The 15,533-nt window shown below is 35.9% G+C and overlaps 1 protein-coding gene across 5 annotated transcripts in view; it reads left to right on the top strand.

Annotated features, from left to right (window-relative positions):
- Positions 1 to 15,533, top strand: part of OLA1 (Obg like ATPase 1) — a 106,467-nt gene that overhangs the window by 67,984 nt on the left and 22,950 nt on the right. The gene's annotated exons all lie outside the window — the stretch shown is intronic.

Raw genomic sequence — 15,533 nt, 5'->3', positions numbered from 1 at the left:
AATCTTGCACTTCTGTTACTTGTTATGCTCCCACTGACATGCTGCTTGAGTACAATGCATATGGTGAAGTCTTGCCTGAAACTGCAGAAAAGAATATGCTTTCCATCCTTACAATTTGACATGAATCCATTAACTTTGAAGAAAATAGATTTGATTTAAAAGTACTAATTTAAATAAGCATATGGCTTTATCATGTTCTATAATGCTGGTTGTCTGAACAGCATATTTTTCATTCCAAAGGAATGAATTGAATGCCAGAAAACTAAAGCTATGTGAATTGCACAGAAGTCTTTCAAACGAAATTGCACATTTTAGCATTACTCTTCTGTTTGCAGTTGGGTGCCTGGCTTTCTTGCCACTTCTTGTGCCTTGCTTGTGGTTTACAGGCCTCTTTTGGTGGGCTTTAATGCCATGAATAGCTCAGGTTTTAGGCAAGTATTTCTGCCATCAATATTGTGACTCAGGTGCATAATGTTTACAAAATCAGTCTATCAGACGTTCAGTGAACTGGATGAAGATCCAGTCCTAACATGGCAGACATACGGTGGGAATCCACTGTTGACACGTACAGCATTTAGCATGTCATTGGAAGCTCTAGATGGCATAAATATTGCTCTGTGGAGGAGGGAACAGATTGGTTAGTTAGCATATGATGAAGGAAAATCTATAGCAGTGTGTTTAGTTTAAAAAAACCCAACCAAACAGCAAATATTTTCTTACAATTCAGAATTTTAAACACTGTGCTTGTGAGATACTTTGAAGATGTATAAATGTATGTTTGTGAACAGATATATGCATGTAACTCATCCAAACAAATCAAAAGTATCTAAAGCGGAATATCTGAATTCTCCTAAAGTACACCCTCTGTTTCTCCCTGTACTTCATTAAGTACTTAGATGCACATGGTTTCAATTTTCCATTAAAAATTCTCATTTCCATATGATATCAAAGAGTGAGAAGGCTTTAAACTGAAAAATAAACATTCATAGACTGGAAGCCAAAACAATAATTAATGTCAGATGGTTAACTCCAATAAATCATTAGAATAAATTCTGTGAAATTACTGCAACTAAAACTGTCCTTTTGATACTCCAAGACATTTTGTGTTGGTACTAAAGAACAAAATTTAACGTATTTTAGTAGCAAACCCTCTCAGTCCCAAATACACGCTTCAGAATAGACTTCACAAGCAATATAATAATGTAAGCTCTTCATATTTGGTCAAATTTTATAATTTTAAATTATTTTTTCCCGCTAAATATTTTTTGGGTATGACAATTTAAATATAAGAAGTGGCTCTACCCAAAGAATTATTTAAGATCAAGGTAGTTGTATTTGCTCTGTTGTTGTAAGGTGATACTTTTTTCAAAGTAAAAATGCTGTGGTTTCTTAAGGCTTGCTGTAACAGTACAGACGTTGAAGCTTATGTGAAAATGGATGAGTCCGTTTCCATGTCCCAAAAAGGATCCTCACACCTGTATTTGGATGATTACAGGTAGAGCTCACTGGCTCTAATTGTACAGTAAATACCATTTCCCAGACCCTAATGGTAGCCAGACTACTCAGGCGACGCCAGTCTGTGATTTAGCTGTCGCCAGTCACCCCATGTTTTTTGTGAGACTAGTTGTGATGATGACATGGTTAAACCAAATCTTTGGATAAATTGCAATTTTTAATTTGTAAAAAATCAGATGTTTGAGTTGAGGAGTCATATAATGAAACAGTTTAACTGTTTATATTACAATTAATGATTTAGTTTTTAAAAAGTATACCCGGATCTTATGGATGTGAGTGTAATTGTAGCTGAAAGATCAAAGCCTGGGTATCTGAGTGATGTTCCAGAAGAGAATTTACCACATAGCCATTTTCAGTACAGTTTCTGCCTCCTGCTGTTCCTATTTTCCCTCAAGCTAGCCATTGACTACCCCCTGTGCATCCCTGCTCGTAAAAAATGATTGAGGAAGTATTTGTCATGTATTTATGAGTGGGAAACATTGTGTGATAGGGAAAGGCATCTATACTAGAACCAGAAAGATTGCCATTTCCTTTCCTTCAGCCACTCTGCCACAGCTTTAAATCCTCTGTTTATGCAACACAGCTTTTATATTTAAGAGCAGAATAAATGTTTTCTATGAAGGATGCTAACGGTAGGCTTCTGTCATTTATGTGGTGCAAGCAGATGTAAATGATTAGAATATATTTTACTGTTAGATGCCACTTTGTGATTTTTGTTATTATTTTGAGGGGTAGGTATTCATATTTAAAATACAAGCCACATTTAGTTGTAGTCATTCTTCTCAAAAAAGTTTATTTCTGAGCTTAATTCATAATATTATTATAACAAAAGTAAGGTTAATGCAGGAAGTGCTCAGCCATAAAATGTGTTCATCAGACTTTTGCAACTATAAAAGTGTTTAAAACAGTGAAGGAGAGAAGAGGCTTTTTGATTTTGTGTGGAGAGGAAAACTGAAATTGTCTTTGTTTTACTCGGTCACTCTTTCAGAATTAATGAACATTTTAATTGTTAGTTAAAACACACTTATATTTAGGTGCCAGTGCGTCATTTTTCAATTCAAGGAAAGAATAAAACACTGTGAAAGATAGGACTATTGTGTGTTTGAGTAGGTGTATTGACCTTTTGAAAGATGTAAAAACTGGAATGGCTCCAAGCAGTTACTTGCTGGTTTTAACAATGATGAATTAGTCATTCAGTTGATTTATGATTAAGACCTAGCCCCTGAAGAGAAGCTGACATGGCAGCTGTGTTAGTCGCACTTCTGTTATGATCAGATGACAGTAATCTTGATGTTTATGGGGGAATCCACTGATACCATTCTTAATACGTACTGCTGTGCTCTAAATGAATATTTAAACTCTTCTTTTAATAAGTCCTGATTTTTAAAAAATCTGGACCTAGTACCTTAACCATGGAATACTGTATTCAGATTTAACCATGAAAATATTCAAAACGGTAATAATAATAATTATCAGTTAAAACTGCATTCTGAGTCCCAGGATGTCACATAAATCCAGGATATCAGATTTATCAGCCCTTCATCTAATTTAACATTTACATTTTAGTCTTGCTATAGAGCATGCATCTAGTGGCTCATAGAATGGATTCCAATTTTGAAATATATTGAGCTAATTGATGAGCGCATGTAGTGGACCATGCTTAGCATCATGTTTGGTTTGGTATTTTGGACTTAGTTGCAGCAAGCACCAGAAATACTGAATATGTTAAAGCCGCATAACTGATCTATCGACTCAACATCTCTGGTCCAATAAAGTGAATTTCATCCTATGCCTAGACTGTAATTCAAAAAGCCACTTATGCTGCTAAAGATTCTCTAGTATCCATAGCATTGTAACTAAATCGTCAGAGACTTAATTATGGATTTCTGAACATTGTTTTCTCTAATATAATTCAGACTTGTTGAATATCCAAATGTATGCTAACATTATTTTTAGGGGTTGTTTTTCAAAATGTTATGGTAGGCATTCTGTTAAAAATGTTGATCAGTGGCGATAGGATAGGGGACTTAGTATTTTGCTTTTGTGTATTTAGGAAAGTGACATACATGTCATAATAAATAAAATTTCGCCCATTAATTTTCATAGCATTTTTAGCGTTCTTAAGCTAGAAGAGGTATAATTAGGTCAGATGAAAGGTCCATCTTTTCTGGTATCATATTTCTGACAGGCCACTAACAGATGTCCAGGGAAGATTATAGGAATAGATTAAGCAAACAGAGTATATGCATCCAGCTTCTTGCAATCTGTTATTATAGAACTGACTAAGCCAGATATGATATACTTGTGGTTAATACTTTTTGACTGATTTTTATTCTGTAAATTTACTCATTCACCTTTTGAACTCAAGTATACTTTTTGGTATCCCAATATCCTGGAGCAGGGACTTCCACAGCTTAACTATGTGCTATATGTAGAAGTACTTCCTTATGCTTGTTTTGGATCTGCCACATCATAATTTCATTTGATGCTCCTTAGATCTTGTATTATGAGAGTGAATAATCCTTTTCTATTCATCTTTTTCATATTGCTTCAGATGTTCTGAATATTAAAAAAAAAATGGAGGGGGTAGGGAAATCTGACATAAAGAAAGAAATATTGAGGGTCAAGTAAAAGGAATACTCCATAGGTTTGAGTATGAATTAATCTGTTTCACTCGGTCTTTCACTTTTAAGCTAGTTAGGAAACAAAGGTATAAATGGAATTATTTATTACCATTTATAAATGGAGACTCGGAGTTCTTGGATATATTTCTGCAGACGTGGATGTTTAGGCAGTTACATTTTATCCCAATAAATGTATTTGAGAAATTATTTGAAGGAATTTTAAAATCATAAGTTGTAATGCCAAGGTGGTATTGAGATGTTTTCTTGACATAGGTGCTTAATGATTTTAAGGTTGTCTTCTATGCTGACAAATTTGGAAAATAATATTTTTTAAAATATATTACAGTTCTTGTTCCTGCCTTACATCTGAAATGCTTTAAAAGAATATTAGGAGATGATTTATGTTATCTGGGTATAACACACAGGTTGAGAAGTCAGATATTCAAAGCTAACCAGATCCTGAAGTTAGGCATCCTGTGCTACATCTTTACTGCCTGACTGAGAGTATCTTACAGCTCAGGCTGTCCAAACTAGAGAATTGTGTATGTTTTTCTTAGAGCACTTACCTAGTATAGTAGGAGATAGTGCATGTTATTTGCTTAATAAACAGTTACTCTTTATTGTTTCTTACACAAATGAATTAATGAATACAGATGAATTAGTCATCCATCAACCAAATGGCAGTCTGTTCTCTTTCCAGCACTGTGTCCTGACATTGCCAATTGACTTCTTGTAGTCTTCTGTTTTACCAATTCCAGGACTTATTTTAGTTGTTCTGTTTATCCCATACTTTTTGTCCCACCATTTTCCTAGCTGATGTGTTCTCCATGGTCTTTGCCAGATTCTCTCTGCTTTGATTTCATCCCATTCTTGCTGGCTTAGTTCCAGTCCAGTCCTTTGGCCTGGATGATTTCTTTCACCAGACTCCCCCTTTGCTTTGCTTTCTTTTGCCTGCCTCTCTGGAGTCCCCTGTCTAAATGTGAATGCATATTGTTTGGGTAATAGCAGGTGTTGAGGACAGGTCTCCAAGCATGGAAAGATGGGTCCCATTCTCAGCTTCAGTGTGTAACCTCGCTCCAGACACAAAAGCACCTTCCTGGAATCTACCTTCACTCCAGTGTTCACCTTCCGCCCAGATGTGATGGTTTATCTCTGATAGCAAGTTTGCTCTGTGCAAAATGCCTTGGTTCCTACGTATTAGGGCAGTAAAATTTTTCAATTAAGTTGTTTCTGTATGTTTTAAAAATGGGCAATGCTTTATGGTGATGCTTTTTTCAAAAATTCTGGTCCACCTGATTACAAAATGGCACTACTAAATGGCTAAAGTGTAGGTTGCAAAATCAGGAAATAAAACCTCAGTAGTTTACTTAGAATATGTTGACTCTTGAACTAGTAAAGAAAGGAGTGGTCATAGTAGAGGGAAACCTTCTGGATTTTGGGAAGGCCTTTCCTGGGCAGATAAAGGTATCATCACACTATACTTAGAACTCATCAGGGCTACAGACTGTAGAGAGCAGGGTGAGCAGGGAAATGAAGGACAGTCTCTCCAGTGTTCTGAGTGACATGTGATAGCCCAGCATCCCGGAGCACCAAAACCAGCCCAGTGCAGCAGCCATGACCTGTAGGCACACAGTTTGTGGTGACTGGGAGTGGGGCTGCGGCCGAGCCTCATCCCCAGTGGGTACAGCTGTGCAGGACAGGTGAACAGTATTGAAGGCAATGAGCCATGGAGTGCCCAGGTGCACTGACCAACCACCAGAGGGAACAGAGGGCACACAGGTGCACTGCATGAACATGAGGGGTATAAAAGGGTGGGCTAAAGAACAAGAAGGGCGGATGCTTGAAGTGTTCTGATGTGACATGATGTTACTCTGTATGGGCAGATGCCTGAAGCCTTCTGAAGTGGTAAGGTGTTACTCTGTGGGGGTGAATGCTTAAAGCCTCCTGAAACTGTGTGGTGATATCTGTGTATCATGGCCATCTCAGCTATAGCTTATGCTGTGACAATGGCCCACCAGACTTCTCGTACTCAGAGAGCATTGGTGTCAGCTACAAGCAGCTTCTCAACTTCTTTGCTGTGTATATGATCCCTGTTCTATCAGCTCTGTTCTATTGTGTCATCCGAAGCTCCTTTTGAACAGTCCAGCATTGCTTCCCATCTTCTCTTCCTTTTCTTCTTCCCTATGCAGATGCTCTTCTCAGTGGTTTTAATTTTTTGGTTTGGCCATCATCACTGTAGTTTCTGATCTGTTTATATCCAGTTCTGTGGGTTTAGTTGTAATATTGAATGACTGCGGCTATGGCTGTTTGAATGCCCTACCAGTTTTATAGTTGGCTTGTGTAATCTGATGAATTGGTATCTGCTCAAAATGCTTCTTCTGATCTGCCATGGCAGTTGAGACATCAAGTATTTTGTATGATATTTTATTTAAACTCTTGGACTTTCATAGGCCAAATATAGTACTAACTTGCAACAAGCAAAAACTTAACTGCTGGAAAAGTTTCTAAACCTTTGCAGGGTAAGAAAGGGCTTCTTTATTAGTATATACTGTCTGAACACTAGAAGTTTTGTTTCTCCCTGGTCTTCATTGGAATTTTTGTCTCTTTAATAAATACATACTGCTTAAGATACAAAACACTAAGAGAGAGAACAATGTTGCTCTAGATTCAAAATCAAATGATTACACAGCTTGGATTAGTTCAGTTTATAAATAACATGAGCAGCAGAGATAGGGACATCTTCAAAAAAATGTTGCGACGTGACATTCTCAAAGACGGTGGTGTAAACTTTGTTGTTTATTGCAATGCAATGCTTCTGACTCTGGACGTGTATTGAGGTACACAATGCTTTTTGAAACTGCTCAGAAGCAAACCTGAGATGCAAAGATGTCTTTTGAGTATAAATTTTGTTACTGTGTAGTGGATAACTGTTCTTCCTTCTTCCCAGTGTGCTGCGTAAAAAGCTTCAGTTTTCTCCTGCTTACTTTCCACTGTAGAGAAACTTGTGCTTCAGTTTTCAAACTCAGTTTTCTTCACTATTTCCCTAAAAGTCTTGGTGCTGGTGAAATAATAGACACAATTTTTTGGGAAATGTGGTCTGCTTTAAAATCAAATTACCCGGTGAAAATATTGATATTCTCTAATAATAGCATTTTTTTTTCTGGGATCTTATCAGTGATTTATCTCCTGAATGATGTCTGCAAAGACACTGTGTTCTATCAGTCCTCTTTTTCGAAGGCCATCCAAATGTCCTCAGTCATTTAGGTGTCTGTTGTATGTAGCTGTGGTCCCTCACTGAGCAATGCTTTCACTGTCATAGCTGGCTAAGCAACCCTTCCCTCATATTTATGATAGGTTAAAGCATTGTTTTAACAAGGTATATTTTAATATAGGCATACTATATTAGTTTTACTAATAACTTAAGGAGTTTGGGGATTTTCAGTAGCTTGATACCTTTTTTAATACTCTTTAAGTGAGATTTTAGCTTCAGAGTGTCTCAGCTTGCTTTTTATGTCCTAAGTTTTTAGATTCAGACTAGCTTACATTTAGGAGAATAGACCTTTTTCTTTGATAACACTCAGAGACAGTGATGTCCTAAACACTGAAATGGAAAAAGTGAGTGAGAAACTGTGCTTTACTCACTTGTCTTTGTAACAGAATGGAAGAAAGCAGGAAGGTAAGCAGCTTAAGAAACCAGCTTTCGTATTGAGGACCAGATTCTGTAATTTACAGTATGTTTCAGTCCAGGGTTGATGGTTGTAAGCATCATCAACACAACCTCATCTCCTTGGAAACATTTGGAGGAGAATAGGGTACTAAGCACAGTGTCAGTGCTGTCATCTCACTATTGTATCATTATCTGAGATGCAGATTTCAAATCCTACTTCTAGTGATGATAGTGAATTTCACTCGTACTTTAGAATAAAGCAGTTGGACTGTGCATGTAAGCCTGTAGATGTCAAAATCTCTTTCACATTTGAAGATCCTGATGAGAAACATCATTAGTAATGGAAAAGTAGAACAGGCTTTGTTTCTTTTGGGTTGTTTGTTGAGTGTTAAAAGCACTGTCACCTTCACTGCCCTGTGCACAGGTCTTACCCTAGGAAATAGGATTTGGGTTTTTTTAATAGAAGGAGGTTTTGTCCTGTTTTGCTTTACAAATAAACTAATAGAGATTTTTGCAAGAGATGGTTATTCTTGTTAACATTTATCCTTAAGTTACTGAATATTAAGTTACTTATTTCTTCTTCATATTAATTTATTAAGCCTTGTGCCTTTCAGAATGAATGAACATTTGTTAGCCTGTCTTTGTCAACTAGACAACATAGAAGTTGTTCATAGCCCTTAAAGCAAATAAATTTCTCTTTCAAATCAAGGGGAAAATAGATACTATGAGGTTGTGTCTCAATCTGTTGGGTCATTGTTCCTGTAACTGACATGACATTTAAAAACCAGCAGTTGTTTTTGTGAGAGTCTCTTGAGAATCAGAAGATGGAGAGGAAGCTGTTGAGTTGCTTTCGAGGTGGGTGGCTGTGGTCTCACCTGGTGTAATGGGAGTAGCTCCTCCTCTCTGTGAGGATCTGATACCGCCTTGCTGCCTGTAACTGGTGGGTTTTTGAGCAGAAAACTCTCATGTTAGGCACATCAGCAGTAGAAATAACTGGCAGATGAGCTTTGATTTTAGAAATTTTTTAAAGCAAAAAGTGCTTTAATAATATTGTCTTTTGTTAAGAGATAGAAGGACAGTACACTCATTGCTTTGGTATTTTGGATTAGGAACTGCAATCAGTATTGCTGTAATACCACCTCTTGAACAGTGTCCCAGTTGATAAGTATCTTTCTTTTCATGATATGTTACTCAGTATTGCAGTGTTTGATTTGCAGACAAGTACCTGTATATGCTTCTAAAATTCTGCTTATTGAATTCATTTATTGAATCATTTCATGCTATCACTTCCTACAGGATTGTGTTAATATCTTTAAGTTCTCATAGTTGAAGCTAATTTTATTTCACCTACCATTATTTCTCTTATGCATGGTGCTTGAGATACCTGTAAGGTCTGGGAAAAATACTCATCTTGAAATTGTTCTTTGTGAATGGTCTGCAACATCCCCTTCTCTGGGGGGAATATGTTCTGTAACATTGTTCTGTTTTCTATAAATAGCAACTACATGTAAACATCAGGCAGTCAAGCATTTATTATAAAGGGAAAAATAATATTTGAGGAGGATGATTCTTTTATACAATTGGAAATGTAGGTTCTGTGGCTTTGGCACCCTTTTTAAAGTGACTTCTTTGTTTCAAAATTGACAGACACATTTTTCATTGATGATTATTTTGAAAATCTTACATGTTTTTTAAAAAATAGTTTTCATTTTAATTTTGTGGTTATTTGCAGCTCATTCTTTTGTCTTAAGTATATGGAAATATGTTTTCATTTAACTGCTTGTTTTTCCCAAGAAACATATCTTACCTTCTAAAGTTTTGGCACAGTATTTTGTTTTCACAGCTAGAGTTTCTTCTAATCACTAATATGGATGACTGATGTTCAGATGTTGGTAGTCACTAGTCTTACAGTGGATGGTACCATGTACCCTTGCCTTGAAACAAGGAATAGATGTGTGTTCATGTTTAAATTGGAGAGGAAAGTTTGTACATTGTATATGCTTACTTGAACTGTCAGATGAGGCATTGGGTATGATTATCTTATTATCCTTTATAACCAATGCTTGAGCTTAATTATTGTTAATTTAAAGAGAAGTTGATTAGAATATAAATCTAAATAATGTTTGGGATTTACTGTGCTCTGGTATTAATTTCTGAAGCCTGAAGAAATGCTTGGAAGTTAAATATTTCAAAGAGACCTAAGTGTGTGTGCTGGTATTGTACTTCATTGGGTTTAATCAGATTCATTGTATATTGAGTCTTCCTGTTGTTCTCATGCATTGGCACAGTAGTACATTCCTCAAGCAAAAATGTATTTAAATCCAAATGGCTTTTATTAAAGAAAAAAAAATAAAATCTTACACCTAATACATTGAAAACCTGCACAGTGTTGCCGATCTAAAACATGTGATGGTACTTCCAGCTCATACTTTATTTCAGAGGCTCATTAAATGCATACCTGTTTTTTATTTAATAAAATCATAATGTCCCAGGATATTCAGAATAATGAAGTGTGCATGCATGTGCATGTGTGTTCAGTTTCCCATAGGATTTTCAAAAATTATTATTAGTAGTATTATTTAAAAATAACTTTATGGAGGGTAAATGTTTGTCTTTGGCTCCCTCTATCTGCCTTTCTCTACTTGTCTTTGTGAACTAACATTTTTTCATAACTTGATGCATCATATAGATTAGAATCAGCAGATAAGATGTCTACAAGCATTTCATATAGGCATTTGGTAAAATAAATAAATAAATAGAAGTATGGTAAAGAGACATGGAGTACTAGTAAGAAATTCAGTTTTCAGGCTTAAAAGCAAGGTTAGTGTGTTTGTGCTCAGACAGTATCTTGTTGAAGTACAATTCCATTCCATTCAAAGCCTAATTTTTGTACTAGGCTTTTCATAAAGACATAGCTATATGATCAAAGTGCAGTAAATAGAAATATGGGTTTAGCTGGCTGTCTTGCAGTAGTGTGTAGTGTCTGATAGCCTTTTGTTTCTGGTCTCTAGTTATTCTAGTACCCTACTGACATAGAAGGTAACTAGGTTGTTCTATTACTGATTTCTGACAAACAGAAATTGTTTGATATGCTAAAGCTCTTTCTGACAGAAGATAGAAAGTTTTGACAAACATGCATGGCACAGCAAGTGTCCAATTCTAAAGAGCAAAATAAATGCAAACCACTATTATGGGGAACACAAACAGCCTGAAAGCAAGTTATCAGTAAGCAAATAATTGTTGAACTGTTATGAATGGAATAGGATGTTGAAATAGGGCATGATTGGCTGATGTTACATATGTCCTTGATTACCTTCCTTGTGCTTTTATCCTAATAAGTGACATTCTTTGTATTCCCTTGGATGGCTAGACAGTCTGACACTGAAGAAGAATAAATATTGCATGTGGTACACATTAAGCTGTCATCTAGGACAGCATTTATAAAAAGTAACTAGAAAAATTCATAAGAAATTCTGCAGTGCTACAGTTTCCTGGCTCCAGTCATAATTGTCAAAGTTCTTGACACATTCAGGTCTTCTGAAATGATTTGGGTTTACAGCTACTTGGTGTATGAATAATTATTAAGGATTCATTTTTTCTGATAATGCAGACTGTTAATGTTCTGAAAATTATGCATTTTCATTGAAGACCATGGAGTGATTAAAAAAACCCCAAACCAGTGTTGTGTATATAGCTAGTTCTCTTGCAGCAGTCAGAACTAAAAGATGTATTTATATAAAGTAAAACTAAGTGATGGAATTAAGGAGCTTGTTTTCAAATGCTGTCTTCGACTCTTGGTAGAAAATCCATTATGAGCTCATGTATTGTTACAGTTACTGTAATTTGGAAATGGACCTTTTTTACATAAAATACCAACCTTCTGTTTTTCTTCACTGACTTGAAATTAAGACTCAAAAGCAACATAGCAGGATATCATCATCTCTGCAAGGGCAATGAAGAAATCCCCTTTTGAACTATCTAAGCTGATGAGGTAGTGTTTGAATGGTAATTATTTCACTCTTTAATTTCAAGAAGAGGGAAGTGTAGGAATTACATTCTTTATACTCTTAAACCTCTGAATTCCTTGTGATTACTCATACATTGACCAAGAAATATTTAATGGCCTGTTTGTACTTCCATGTATTTATCTGTTGCCTAACACAATACCATAATACTTGCTGCAGTTTGACACAAAAATTCATGATAAATATTTTAAAGGCTTCTCACAGTTCTGTCACTGACCATGTCATTGGAACTGTACACTGTACTCATGGTATAACCTGGTTTTGCTTCATATGAAAATGCAGCCTTCTTTCATTATTGTTTAGTTCATGTGAATAGGGGTTTTTTATTATTATTACTATTTTTTTACTGAGTTAAGCATATCCCATAAGGAAGAAGGGAAAAAAGCCTGTTACCACCTCATCAAGTTACTTGAGGATTAACATAATTTTATAGGTGACATTGTGCTGCTTATTCTCATTCCTGTTCCAAGCAGCCTATAACTTACAAGATCTCATTGTGAGTAGCTTGGAATGGGAAAATAGACCCATTGGCTCTTTCATAAAATTTGCATTTAATGTTAAATGAAAGTCTTAAAAGAGTTCTTAGAAAAGGATTGAAAAAAAAAATCTGTATTCATGTGAAGGGATAAAGCTGAAACACCTGTTTAGGTTGAAAAAAGTTTTCTCCAAGTATAACACTACTCAAATGTTACAGGTAACTGTTAACTCTGTGGACCACTACAGAGCACAAAATATTTGCCCAACTGGTAAATTGAACTGTAAGCCCCACTGTGGGAAATTGCTTTGCTGTGCTCCAAACAGCAGTTATCTTAGTAATTGTACCTGAATTCTTTTGTGGCTAATAGACAGTTGATGTCCTTCTTACCATGACAGAATTAGTTTATTGCAATATTTTAATTGTAAAAATTTCAGGTAAGATGTGTTCATGTAGTTTGAGATGGGCTGAGTATGATTTTTAATTGGTGCTCTGAGAGTACAGGCATTTGAGTTGAGAATGTGCATAACCCCACATTTCACATTCTAAACCGGCACTCACAACAAGGAGCTTATCAGAGCAAATTGTCTAGTCCATCCCCTTCCTCACTCAAAACCTAATGACCCTTTATCATCATGGTTTAGATTGCTGGACACAGATGTGAGAAAATACAAGTAATCTACAGGTAACTACAGTAGCTGCACTGATGTTCTCAGAGAACTGACTGCTGGGAAGATAAAAAGCTTCCCACAGAGCCTGTGACTTTCCAGCAGCAAAGCACATCATGAGCTCATACATGAAGTTTTATTTGCCGAAGATTCACAATAAGATGCATTAGGACATTCAGCAGGGTCCCTTCTTAGATGAGCACAAGAATTCAGTAGGGTTGTTAGTTGATGCACTAGTGCATGGCTTCACACTAAAACTAGAAAGTGCAACAGGTACCAATAACATTTCTTTTTGAGAACACCACAAACTACAGCTGTAATGGATTGATGTTAATGTGGTTTGTTCCTTGTAGTAAGTCGTCTAATGTCATTGGACTTTTTGTTTTCTTATGGATAGTATTCAGGTGTGGAGTAAATGTTTTGTTAGGAAAAAAAGCTGCTGGAAAAAAAACTGTTGAAATACAGTTAGTGCAAGATACAAAGAAGTAAAGTAGAAGTAAGGTCCTATAGGAGAAGACTTGTGTATAATTACCATCTTTTTTACTCAGCACTTTTTTGTTGTAATCATAAAGTAGATCTAAGAATCTCTATGTTCAGATATTTTGCCAAGGAATGGGAAGGAAATAAAATATTCTTCAGATAAATTTCACATACCCTAAGGTTAATAATGTAATGATCTTGTTTACTATTTTAAATTAAAAAAAAAATAATTTGTAATTCAAGAAGCAGTTTTTAGTGATTCAGTAAGGTTGAAATGTATCTTATTGAACCATATGGGAATGATCAATGTGAATCAGTCTGTCCGCACTTTCTTTCTCTTCTTAAGTAACTTAAGAATAAGCAAGTTACTTATGTAGAAAAAAATTAATATGAATGCTGAAATGCTTTTTTCCCCCTCTTTTTTAATTATCTGTAACTTTAGAGGAAAGAGATAACATGAGAGGTACAGGTCATCCAAAAATGATTCACAGAGCGTGGTATTAATTATTAAGCACGCAGTAAGCATTACAGTGGTCATCTTAGCAGAGAATGGTAATCCCTCAGAAAGCCTAAAATAACCTGTGAACAGCCTCCTCCCACCCAGAAAGAAACAAAATGCAAATCCCACAAACACCATATCCCTTCCTCTGGTAGTATGAACAGGACAAACTTATGTCTGTTTTTTAAGTGAAGTCCTTCTGCCCTGTTCAATCATCCTCAAAGCTTCTGTGGTCTTAGGGAGCTGCTCCGTTGACAGTTGCTGCTGTTGGTGCCAAACCTTTGAGCAAGAGGGCTGGCTGTAAGGCTGCCTCTCGAGCTGAGCCCGTGGCCAGAACAGCAGTCTCCTCCTTAATTTTCTGTCCTGTTGTTTGATCCTCCGTGCGAGTGAACTACAAGACACTCTGAAAACAATATAATATTTGCTCTTCATTCTGTTCTACTTCTTTATGCCCATTTTCCAGCTTATGCCAACCTAAATGGTAATAAGCAGAACTCCTTATTGCAGAACCTAACAGATATGCTCTAATAAATTCTTTTCTGTGATTACACATAGCTTTTAGTTCACAGTAGACTTGCAGAAATGTTTTCTCTTGTTCACTAGCAAATACGACATATGGGAAAAGAAATACTATTCCCTTGTTCTATTTTGTCTTTTGATTGAGGAAGACAAAAGAAGTAAAGGGCTATACATTCTGAAAGAATTATTCCCCCCCCCCTTTTTAAAGTTTTAAATTAATTATTATGAAATCCATGTACAAATTGCAGCAAACATTTGATATATCCTTTTGAGATATGCTGTGTTTCATATTCAGTAGTGGCTTTAATTCTCAACTACAGTAGACATACAGAAAACCAGAAAAACGTTGGCTGTTACAAAGTTTTGTTTGAGCTTTTTAAACTGAGTGATTAGCAGAAATAATGACCCTGTCAGCCTTAATCACATTAAAATGTGGTTAACATCATTTAATTTTTTCCACTTAATATGCGAAAATTTCCAGTAGATTTGCAGTGAAGGCCATTGAAATTCCATTAGAACAAGAATAAAAATTTCAGGCATCATTTATTCAGAGAGGGAATAAAGGTCTCATCTGAAAACTGCTGAATCTTCCTATTAGAGAAACTATGAATCATTGCATTGAGCTGTACCTTTAGCTTCTATAGTACTGAATCTGGGTTGCTTCTGAATGAATGGAATGCATTTTTAGTGTGGTGCTTTTTTAAAAATTGCAACATGTAAGTATTTTTTCAAATTCAGTAAGAGCTTCCTCTGTAAAGGATTATTATGCAATCTAGTTTAACTGCTCTAGAGTTGAGGAAATGCTTCTGGTTTAGGCATCTCATCACTGAAGCTCCATACTTTGTGCTATTTTACTGAAACAAAATATATCCTCTTTCTGATTGATTCATAATGCATAGTTGGGCTTGCTTTGAGGTGAAAAGCAAAACTGAGGACATGCACAGCTTCGACTAGAATATTGTCATATGAAGGCTTTTGCCCTCGTGGCATTTCTTACTGCAGGCTCCACAGGTTTGTACCAGAACATGTACAATAAGGATGAATGTGCTAGAGAAACTATC

Source organism: Anomalospiza imberbis, chromosome 7, assembly GCF_031753505.1.
Source record: "Anomalospiza imberbis isolate Cuckoo-Finch-1a 21T00152 chromosome 7, ASM3175350v1, whole genome shotgun sequence".
Taxonomy (NCBI): Eukaryota; Metazoa; Chordata; class Aves; order Passeriformes; family Viduidae; genus Anomalospiza; species Anomalospiza imberbis.
Note: the sequence above shows the minus strand (reverse complement) of the source record. Positions and strands in the feature narration are given on the sequence as shown.